This window comes from Hakea prostrata, chromosome 10 (assembly GCF_041222555.1).
Source record: "Hakea prostrata isolate BN-2017 chromosome 10, UWA_Hpros_2, whole genome shotgun sequence".
Classification (NCBI taxonomy): domain Eukaryota; kingdom Viridiplantae; phylum Streptophyta; class Magnoliopsida; order Proteales; family Proteaceae; genus Hakea; species Hakea prostrata.
Genome location: NC_142609.1, coordinates 8,718,228 through 8,730,555, shown reverse-complemented (window position 1 = coordinate 8,730,555; position 12,328 = coordinate 8,718,228).

Sequence of the window (12,328 nt, the reverse complement as noted above, 5' to 3'; positions counted from 1 at the left end):
TATTTAAGAAGAATGGTTTAAGGTGTGGAACAGATAAGCAATTTGAACATCGTTAAGTGAATGAAAGAATCAAACCATAACATAAAGGTGAGCACTTCATAATGACAAGAGTGCCATTGATCAAGATCTACAACTACTATTTGAGGATAATGATGTTGTAAATTTTGAAATTAATGCTTTTGTTCAACATTTTTTACATTTGAGTGACGCATTTTCGGGTTTTAATCTTCTGAAAAGTGAATGAGACCGGATATGTATGGTTTAGATCTTGTATTTTGTATGATCTCATATAGAACTATTTGAAGATAAGAATCCATGTAACCAAACACATTTAATTGGATAAGGCTTCTTGTTGTAATATTACATGGTTTCAACTTTCAAGTGTTTCATCGTTCTACACCTTGATTAAAATATTTTCTAGCTTTTAGTTTTCATTGATTTACATCATGTTCTCCACATCTCCTATAATCTACACATAATTGTGTATTACTATCCACTGTTCTTTTGAGTACCTTTTATAGGATACAGATCACCAAATTGTAAAGAAGCACCTTGATCCATCGTAATAATTGGTTTCCCAATGATGCGTCCAAAATCTGCTTAGCCCTTAGATCTCCTTGGAATGACCTGTAAAATGAAAGCGTCAGATGTGGCCCGACCGCTGGGGTCGGGAGTCCACCTCCGAAGGCTAAGTCAGTTGATGAACTTAATCACAAACGGCTCTACTAGACACACAGAGCTAAGGAATGAATAACTGGAATATGATCTAGATCGTAAGCATATGAGTGTTTACGTCCAAAGGTGTGTGTATGGATCAGATCTCCTCCTTACCTTGTAGGTAAGTAAGGTTTATATAGAGTGTACCTTCAAATCTTCTTCGTTGGATGCATTTGAGCCTTCTTCGTTGGATTCTAACAGTTAGATCCGTTGAGCGATAGACTTCTACTAGTTTGAACTAGTAGAGGACTCCTAAGATAACATCACAGTTATCCGATGATTATCCCTTCAATAGCGATAAGTGATAGCCGCCAAGTTGAGTCTGCCATCATTAGGGTAATTAACCTAATCCATAAGTCGGATTAGGGCGTGCCTGTGGCTGATTTAGTTTTCTTCCTCAGCAAGCTATCTCCTGGACCCGGCTCGCACGGAAGCGAGTCGATTCCCTCCATCTCGACCGGGGTCAAGGGTCAAACCAAGTATGAACTGGGTTCCATCATATTTCCTCCATATCACGAGCCCCCCAGACCAAGCGTTCGGTTGATCCCGAGGGCTTGGTTTTTAACTGGGTTCTTTGTCAAGCAATAGTCTCTGCATATCCCACTAAATGTCATATCACATTTAATGCGGTGGTCACTTTTCCTCGAGCATTGTGAGGGCAATGCCACGCGTCTTACTGTAGTCGAATGATCGTGGCTCACGTAACCCAAGCGACGGTTTCCGAACGCCTGTTTTAGATTCGTAAGTTCAAACTTTCAAACCGACTCTAAATCTCGATTGTCGATGCTGAATCAATTTCGATCGTTCACGTCCTCAAACACTCATGCGAGTGCTTAAAAGCGGTTCGTTGTCTTCGTAGGTTTCATTCTTCTTGTCTGGAATTTTGAAACTTCGTCGTCTACTTCGCACCTTCTCATTCTCAAGCTTTTGCCTCACTGAATCAGTAAGTTTACTGATCCCTTTGTAAAGTTAAACTCCCTGTCTCTAGGTTTTTTTTTTTTTTTTTTTGTACCATACTAAAGCTTTAGTAATGGAGGATAATAGGGTTTCTTCTTCCCTGATACCCAGCGTCAGTAATAGTAGTGGTAACGAGGCCTTTGCTTCCCTTCCTTCTGAGCAGTCGGATAGTGATAATAAAACCCTAACTGCTCTCTGGCGTGAATTTGCAGAAGTTAACCAGAAAATATTAGAAAGAAAAGCTGAGACTTCTTCTGTCTTTCCTAAGTCTAGACCATCCAAGACTCCTAGGGTGACCGCCGAGTCTTTTGGGCAGTCAAAACAAACTTCTAGGTCTAATGGTGGACCTGGTTCTGTTCCCTCCTCTTATAAGGAGAAAACTCTTCTTTCAACCATCCAAGGTTTTGATTTTCCTCCTTCTTATCATCTTAGGGTTCCCAACCCTGATGAGAGGGTTGATTCGACCCTTCCGGGAGAATTTTCCCTATACATAGATGCATTGGAAAGCGGGGTTTGCTTTCCTTTTTTCAATCCTTTGTTTGCCGCCATCCTGAATCACTGAGATATTTGCCCTGGAATGCTCCTTCCCAATAGGTGGTGTCTTATCGTCGACTTCTTGGGTTTATGCTTTGAACTTGGCCTTACGCCCTCTCTTGCTCTTTTTGTGCACTTTCATCTTCTTTCTATTTCCCATCCTCTTGGTTGGGTTGTGTTCTCTAAGCGTAATAAGACTGAGCTTGACTGGAGGGGCAGCATTCTCAACAAAGGAACTTGCCCTTCCAATCACAAAGGATGGCGCGAACGATACTTTTTCTGTCGAGCGCCTCAGTCAGATCTCAACTTCCCAACCGTCTAGAAATAGTATACTTCATACTTTGAAAGTAACCGGGTCCTTCCCTTATCCAAAGAAGATGAGACGGCCGTCAGAAGATCAAATCAATTCCATGGTATCAGGAGATACATGGACTTGAGGTGGAATACAACTCCATCCTTCAGTATTGGGGATTGGCTCATTGTGAGCTTCTTAACCATCATCCTTCAATTTTCTAAGAGTGATATGTCTTTTTGCAATTCTGATTCTTGTTCTTCTTTGCAGTGCCACCAAGAATGAACCCTGAGTATCTTCGGCCAAAGGCTGCCAAGGCCGTTGTGAAAGCTGAGCAATGGTCGCCTCGAGCCTTAACTACCGAACAAGATGTTTCTGTTCCCTCTCCCGACCCTTCTTACAAGGGTATCAGGAACTTAAAGCCCATGGTTGACGCTTCGGGAAAAGGGAAAAAGCCAATGGTGGAGAGGCCAAATATCTCCTCCGCCGCTCAAACCAAAAGGAAGCACGATACAGTTGATGCTTCCTCCCATAAAAAATGCAAAAATACTGAAGATTGTGAGGAGGTCTTCATGCCCCAATGGACACCGAAGCAGACTGATAGGGTGACACAAGACCCTAAGAAAGCCGCAGAATGGAGTTCCCTCAGTCTTCTGCCTGCTGATCGTTAGGACTTTGAAGCCTTGAACAATGATGCCCTTGTTAGTCAGTCCACAAGGTATCGGCCTTCCTGATCTTTCATTGATTGTTTTTCATAATCTCTTATGATTTCTTCTGATAATCTCCTCGTCTCCAGGAATGCTGTGTTGAGCTTTTATCAACACATGGAAGCATTGAGCCGGGTTGGTCGTAATGGCTCCTTGCTGCAGACTTGTGAAGAGAATTTGGCGAAGGCCAATTCTGAAATAGACTGGCTGACGGCAGCAGCCAAGGAGCTGCAGGTGAAGCATGATGAGGAGATGAGCTCCTTGAAAAAGGCCCTCGACTCTTCAAAGGTCGCACTGTTGCTGCCGAGCGCGAGGCTAAGAAGCGGAAAGCAGCTGCCACATTGTTCGGTGACAAACTTGAGCTTAAGTCCATAGAGAACGATAGTATACTGAAGATGGCAGTTCCTAGCAAACCCGAGCATATCAAGCCGGAGCTTCGAAGGGATTGTGTTCGGAAGTACCTGAACATCGTTCCTTTCTCTAACCTGCTGGGTGCCTTCAACATCCAAGCTTACCGCTTGGGGCAGAATGATGTTTGGGAAAAGATCCTCGGATCTATCCCCTCCTTCGATACAACTCCCTTTCGTGAGGTGTGCACAAAGAGGTCTTTGGGAAGCTTAAGTTGGACTTCCCTAACTGGGTTTTGGAAGAGGATGATCCTTTTCCAGCTGACCCGAAATATGAGGAATATCTTGCTGACGAACCACCCCTTCAAGAAGAAAATTCACGGGTTGCCGCTGAAAAGGACCCTGATAATGACAATCCTGAGGAAGGCTCTCCTGTGCAGGACTCTTCGGGCGATAATGAGGAAGAAGCGTAGGGAGTTATTCTTTCTTTCTTTTTTTTGTAAAGATTGATCCTCCTCATTAATGAAAAGAGACTTTTTCAATGATTGCCTCAATATTTCCTCATCTCCTATCCGAAAGCTTGTCTTGGAAATCAAATATAAATGATAAAACTTATCACTTAACTTCGTATACCTTGACGGGGGATAATCTTTAAGATATCATGAAGAGACGTTTGGGAAAGATGCTTTAGGTGGCGTTTGGTTCCGCAATTCCCTAGAATCAGATTCCAGGGAATCATGAGTCCAACAAAAAAATCGTGTTTGGTTTAATATTGAGTCGGAATCCAGTTGATTCCCAAAATCACCTGGAATCCACTTTTTAGCCTAAATATGAGAATCCACTGGATTCCAAACACACTCACCAAATCGAACCATGGTATAAATTTGGGAGACTCAAACAGAATCACTATTTTTGGGAAATTTTGTCTAGGGTTCTCTTTGATCGCAGGGTCTTCTTCCGTCCGAGCTCCATTATCACGTGAACCTCATCCTTGACTCCATCGTGAGAGTGATTTGGCTTCCATTCTGGGATCTTATCTTCTTCTTCTTCCCATTTCTACAAAATGTTGCCTCTGTTTTGGTGGACTTTTGGTTCAGCTCCATCGTTGAGCTCTTGCTGCCCTATCGCGAGTTGCAGGTTCTTCTTCTTCAAAATCAACATCTGTCACGGAACTCATCCTTGTGCTCCATCGTTGAGGTGAATTGCAAGTTCAGTGTCGAGCTTCTTCTTCTGCAACATCTCGGGCGCTGGTCCTGCATCTTCTTCTTGTTCGGCGCTGGTCTTGCTTCAACCAAATCGCCACATGCAGTTAACAAAAATCGTTATTAGAACTGCATCGTTGTCTTATAAATATCTTTGAGGACTTAATCCTATTGTCACGTCGTGTTAGAAGGCCATTCAAACGCAAAGGAAATCTCGTGTATCCCTTAGCGTATCCAGGGTTTGTTTACTCATTTCAATTTCAGTTTCAATCCTTTTCAACATCTCCAAAATCCAGCTTCAATGTCGGTGAGTCTTGCTTCGATTCGTTATTTTGTTCTTTTTTCTTCAATTCTGATCTATATTCAAGGTTATCATTTCTGATAGGTTGGATTTATCTCTGATTTAATCAAGTAGCGCTCGAATTGAGTTGTTGATCGATGTTTGATTTTTTGTTTTTTGAATAATTTTGGTTGTGGTTGTAATGAGTTCAGATCTGTTTGATTTTGATGAGTTTAAAGCGTGATTCTTTTCTTTGATGTGTTTGAAGGTTTAAAGGTTGGTCTCTTAAAAAGCATCTGCCATGTTAAAATTGAAAAGCTTGTTTTGTTAGAAGAGGGGAAAAAAAGTAAAGAAATCTTAAGATAGAAATAAAATCTGAAGCGACCTTCATGGTGTAGGTGGAAGGTTCAGATCGGTAATTGAAAGATCAGATCTAGTTTATAGGGAGGCTAGAGATAGGACATTGGGAGAAGGCAAGGTTTCAAAATCAGATAATGACCTTAGATGAAGAGAAATTGCAGGCTATTGGGAGGTGAATTATCAAGTTCAAATAGACCAGGCTTTGAGGGATACGTAAGGGAGGGAGTTGGTGTGATGTGGAGGAGATGAGGAATAAAAGGAGCTAAGTTTAAGTGCTGTTAAGCTGTCTGAAAGGAATGGAAGATGAAGGGTCAAGTTTGAGCTGCAGGTTTGGTGGAGATGGGTTGAAGAAGATGTAAAGAAGGAGATATCTAGGCAGGCTGTAAATGTAGATAGAAGAAGAGACTCCTGGGGGGATGAGAAGGAGTTTTGTGAGAGAGAGAGGAGAAGAGATGAGACTAAGATGAATTAGTTCACTGTTTTAACTCCCTGAATATGGGGGGCCAAGTCAATGAGTTTTGGTCTAATGCTATTACTGAAAGCTGTTGATATGTTCCATAGAGAAGCAAGTAGAAGTGTGAAATTCATTCAGTTATGCTTGTGTGGTTTTCAATTCACTTTCTTTTTTGTGAGTGTGTGTATGTTCCAAAGAGAAACAACCAGAAGTGTGAAAATCATACATGCAGTGTTATGCTTAAGTGGTTTTCAATTCACTTTTGTCTTTTCATGGTGTGTGTGTGCATGCGTGCACGCATGTGTATATGTTCCAAAGAGAAGCAAGCAGAAGTATGAAATTCATACATGCATTGTTTTGCTTACATGGTTTTGTGTGTGCATGTCTTCGTTCTAGGGAATCATGATATTAGAAAATTAAGAGCTTTTGGTTCACCTGTTGAAGCTTTCAAATCTTTATCCAAAATTGATGTGAAGAGGATGAAGATGAAGATGTAGCTGGGTCCCAAGCATCATGTTGTGTTGAGGAGGATGGGCCTTTATCAAATTTGATTTTCAACACATGGCTGGCTTCCAGATCGATTCCCTCTCTAGTGTCTTATTAGATCTTATAGATCCCCATTTTTGATGCATCATAAACAAAAATACTGGTTTATGGTCTCTATCTATCGAATTAGATGATATATAACTCTACTTGTATGCAAGATTAGGTTAAGCATGCCAGGGAAATGGATGGTTATTTTCAGCTCTAATGCAATCTGTGTGTGTGTGTGTGACATACAACCCCCCCCCCCCCTGCCAAAAAAAGAAAAAAAACAAGAAAACAAAAGATTGTGTAAGTGAAAAGAGAAATGAATTTTTTTCGTTGCTACATTGGCCAGCTTCTTGATTAATTTGCTGACTATTTATATACTTTTTTTGCAGGGTCGCATTGATAGTCATCCTGTTGGTTGTCATTTATATTGTGGTTGCAATTATTTGCCATGGACCTACATTGCCTTCATGCCTGAAATGAGAAAGTGTTGATTGGGTTTGAGATAGCAGTTTCATCATTGCACAGATTTTGAAGGCTGAAGATGACATTGAAGATAGCATTTCTCAATGTCCTGTGTTACTTCATGTTCTGTTGTTGTTGTTTGTTAAATTTGTGTGGCCTTTTTTCTTATGGAGATTTCAGTTGTTCTGCTTGCTGGTGGCTGGAATGGTTTATGGGAGTTGGACAACACCGATGTCTTGATGTAGATTTTTGGCGGTTGACATGTAGGGTTACAGTTGGAATTCCTACAGTTTTGACACCTTGGTTCGTCATCCCACAGTTGGTGGGAAGGTCTGGATTTGATGTTTGTTATGAACATTGAGTTTGATATGAACATTTTATTCTCCTTGTTAACCAACTAGACTCATTGAATGTGTACAAATACTTTTGTATAAGGTACAAGAAAAAAGATGGTTGGGTTACTGAATCTTGTGCTAATGAGGAAACCCACCTTTCCTTTTGCCATGTACATTGTGCAGGCTAATGTTTTTCCCTTGGAGGATTAATCTGGGATATGCATACATTACAACTAAAGAGTTTATAAATTATGTGTAGCAAATCTTGTTTATGGTTCAAAAATTTCCATTCTTGAAGGCTATGATAGTAGGTGGGATCCAGATAATCCAAGATCATAATAACCAACATAAACATTTTTTGATTCAAAGTTACTGCTTTAAATATAGGTGTTATGATTTAAATGTCTGAGTATGACCTAAATTTAGAAATGCATGCTTTCTAACTATCATGATTTATGCATTCCTTTTTTAATCCAAGTTTTCTCTGTTTGGGTATTACCAGAAGTAGCCATCAAATTTCTTTCAAACTATAAGTAAATAAGATTGATGCATTGGATTGAATTAATTTCTTAAGTTTGTGGATTAAAAGCCAAGAAAAAAACCATTTTAATGCCAGAGGATCAAATACCTTACTAGTGACATCACTTTCACCAAAACTTACTAACAACCATGGGTTCAAAAAGCTTAGGATGAACTCGTTAACAATTGTACTGAGTTGGAAGTTGGAACATATAATTGGGTTCTAATAATTTAATGTTTAATTACTAATATTTAATCTTGACAAAAAATGTGTCTCAATAATTTCATGGTTGATGTATTGAATTTTGACAAATTATTGTTATGCTATTTGATTAATCAAATAAAATAACAAACCGATTCACTTTCAAAATTAGGGTAACCAAATGCTAATTCAAACAGATTCACTTTCAGAATCAGGGTAACCAAATGCTAATTTTGATAGATTCACTTTCAGAATCAGGGTAACCAAACACGATTTTTTTTAGGAATATGACTCTACAGAACCTACTTCCACAAACTCATGATTCCCTAGAAACATGATTCTAAACCCGATTCAACAGAATTACGAAACCAAATGCCACCTTAGCTTCTATTCCCCACTGCTTCTTCATTTATTGTAAAGTCCACACGTTTCCCTTCATTTATTGCGAAGTCCAAACGTTTCCCTGCCTTTGTATACCATTCACTTTTTTCAATGAATTGGTAATACAACCATTATTTCAATGGTGGCGCGACGGTTGTAGGTATTCTCATATCAGGTGCATATTTCCACATGGCTTCCTTATGACCGTTGATCTTGCTTGTTGAGAAATTCGAAGCGTTTCTTCGATTTGGGCCTTTGGTTGCCTTTGGCTCTCAATCGTCGCCTCACTACCTGAGGCTATTTAAGTCCTTCAAGGGTACTCTCCATCTATCCTGCTATTTACAAGTTAGATTTGCAAAATGACATTCCGTCTTCTTGCTCTGCATCCGTATTCCTCGTACTCCAACAATATTTTCTATCAGCCTCTGAACAATTGAGCTTTTTGCATTGTCTATCACAAATCTCCTCTCCTTCCCCTTGAGTGAACTCCACAGTAGTAATACTTGGGGTTTACTTAATGGGTATTCTGAGTAGTTCATATCTAACAGAGAACTAGGGTTTTCCCTTTTTCCTTATGTTGTTGGATTTTCGTACCGATATGGCTTTTTCTGTGCTTGCAGTGCCTCCCAGAATCGATCCGAACTTTATTAGGGCGAAGTCCTGCAAGAAAACTATTCCAGCATCGACGGAGGTTGTGGCCAATGAGGTGATTTCATCTGGTGAATCTTCTAAGCATAAGGAGACTACTGTTGGTGAATCTTTAGGTCAGATTCCCACAGCTTCTACTGATGCTTCTCCTCTGCTCCCTCCGCCTGAAGAAATCGTTCGGTCTTCCCAGAAAGATCTTGATCACTCCGTCGCTGATGATGCTACTGATGCCCCTGCAAAAGAGACCATTCGGGCCTCTCCGAAGGAGACTCTTCCGACATCATAGGCAACTATGTTGGCATCTGATGAAGGCGCGGCCCCAGCAGGTGCTGCTTCTATTTCCAACTCTAGATCTTGTTTGGCATCCTCTTCCTCTCCTTCTTTGGAGCCGGAGGATTTTGCCACTAGGAAGCGCCGTCGGTTGGTGGAGGATGCAGCTCACCCCTTCTCTTGATGTAGCTCATCCTTCTCCTCCTTTGAGGAGGTCTGAATTAGTGTCAAACGAGTTTGACAAAGCATTGGAGTGGTGCACTGCTGCTCAAATGTCTAGCCAGAGCAGAGTTCTTTCCAAACTTCTAGACGATGACTTTATGAAGTCACTGGTGATGTAATTTTTTCTTCATTTTCCTTTTGATGCTTGAAGATTATTCTTTTGCTCTTGACTAACTCGGAAGTCGTTTGCAGGAGTCTCATTGGGAACTTCCACAAGCAAGTGGAAGCAGCCTCTAGACTCAATAAATTGAGTAATGAAGTTTCCAGGCTTCGGGAAGACTCCGAAGCCAAAGACGCTGAGATTGCTCGCCTTAGGAAATTAGCTTGGGAGGTTGCAGGAGAAAAGAACTCTGTGATTGAGCATCTCTGTTCAGACTTGGATGATGCCAGGGAGAAGATCCGGCGACTGGAGCGAGAAGCAGGAATGTCAGGGGCCAAAGGATCTGAAGCGTTACCTCAAAGGCAAGCTGTCATTCCTTTGCCCAAATCCCTTCCAACTGACGTTCGCAGAGCCTGCATCTTCAAGTATTTACACAGTAAGCCCTTTGTTGACATGCTGAATGCTTATAACTTGCAGGCGTACCGGGATGGCGAGAACAAAGTATGGGAATCAATACTAAGGAAAGATCCTCACTTTGATACGACTCCCTACAGCGCTGATTGTCATCCTGAAGTGTTTGCCAAGCTGGGTCTTCCTTTCCCTGACTGGACCAAGGATAAGATCGACCCTCCGCCTTCGAATCCGAATATTATGCATTATCTTGAGGATTCTCCTGTTTATTCTCCCCTAGAAGGATTCAGTTATGAAGAGCTCACCTTGAATGCAAGTTTGATCGAGGACCATACTTCTTCTGGTCAAGCTAGACAAAGAGTATGAAATTGGGGAGGATTTTGTACATACTGAAATGCTTTTGTAATCCCCGTTCCTCCTCTTCTTCTTCTTGAATCCGTGTTGCTGCTTGACTCTTGTGTTTGTTCTAGAAAAGCTGTTCTAATCTTGTTTGATTTCTTAATGATCACCGATGATGACTTTCTTTTTTGACTGAACGAAGATTGTATCCCAACTCTTGTAATCTCATGTGTATGTTTGATGTAAAGGTTGGCCCCTTCCGGTCTTTTGAAGAAATAAGAAATTAACTTCATCTTGAACTTTGCCAGTCACTTGAGTCGCTATTGCACTAGGTCTTAGTTGTTCAGAACAATGCCTTTACTTAAAGATTTCCGGAGAAGTACAATAAGTCTGAGAAGGAACTCACTCGGGTTTTAAACCAATGCCTTTACTTAAGGATTTCCGGAAAAATACAATAAGTTTGAGAAGGAACTCACTCGGGTTCAAACCGATGCCTTTACTTAAGGTTTTCCGGAGAAATACAATACGTCTGAGAAGGAACTCACTCGGGTTTTAAACCGATGCCTTTACTTAAGGATTTCCGGAGAAATACAATAAGTCTGAGAAGGAACTCACTCGGGTTTTAAACCGATGCCTTTACTTAAGGATTTCCGGAGAAATACAATAAGTGTGAGAAGGAACTCACTCAGGTTTTGATGCCTTTACTTAAGGATTTTCGGAGAAATACAATAAGTCTGAGAAGGAACTCACTCGGATTTTAAACCGATGCCTTTTGGAAGGAACTCACTCGAGTTTTAAACTGATGCCTTTACTTAAGGATTTTTCAAAAATTCAATAAGTCTAAGAAGGAACTCACTCGGGTTTTAAGCCGATGCCTTGTGGAAGGAACTCACTCGGATTTTCATCCGATGCCTTGACTTAGGAAATTCGAAAAAATTCAATAAGTGTTGAAGGACCCACACGGACTTTCATCCGATGCCTTGTAGCTGGATTTGTTCTTGAGTGTGGTGTATGATGCCCCCCAATCAAAAGATAATTGTTGAGAACCAATAATTGCATTCATTGAGTTGAAATTGGTTACATCACGAACAAAATTGAAATCATCAAGGATAAAATTTTTTGAGATGCCTGGCATTCCACGAACGATCTAACTCTTTCTGGGTGGTGACATTCTTCAGCTTGTAAGCTCCTGAACCGACTGGTTTTACAACCATATAAGGTCCTTCCCAGGAAGGGTCCAATTTTCTTTGATGGCGTGGATATGAAGCTAAGGTATTTCTCAACACCAAATCTCCTGCTAAGTACTGACGATTCTTTACTCGGGTATTGTAGTGTGACGCTATCCTTCTTTGATAATGTTGAGTTCGTGCTATTGCCTTTGCCCGAACTTCATCCAACAAATCAAGACTATCTAGCAGTCCTTGCTCGTTCGCTTTTTCTTCGAACTCTCTGTCCCGCATTGTTCCCGCCATTACCTCCATAGGTGCCAATGCTTCGGACCCATAGGCTAACCTGAATGGAGTTTCTCTTGTGGGTGTTCGAACCGTAGTTCGGTAGGCCCATAGTACATTATGCAGCTCTTCGACCCATAGGGCTTTATCGGCCTCAAGTCTTCTCTTTATCCCCTCAAGCAGCGTTCGGTTAGTAACCTCTACTTTTCCATTGCTTTGGGGGTATGCCACTGATGGCATACGATGCTCGATCATGTAAGTTCCACAAAATTGCTCAAATTGTGGACAATCAAATTGAGTGCCGTCATCAGTAATGATTATCTTTGGAATCCCAAAGTGATATATGATCGATTCAAGCACAAACTTCTCCACTTTTTTCTCAGTGATTGTTGCCAGGGCACTGGGCTCAACCCATTTTGTGAAGTAATCAATTGCTACTATTAGATATTCCCGTCTACCTGACGCCTTGGTGAATTTGCCCATGATATTAATTCCCCACATCGCAAAAGGGATGGGATCTAGAATTGAAGTCATGGCTTCCGCTGGGCGTTTTGATATTGTAGCATGGATCTGACAATTACTACACCGACGAACATACTCCATA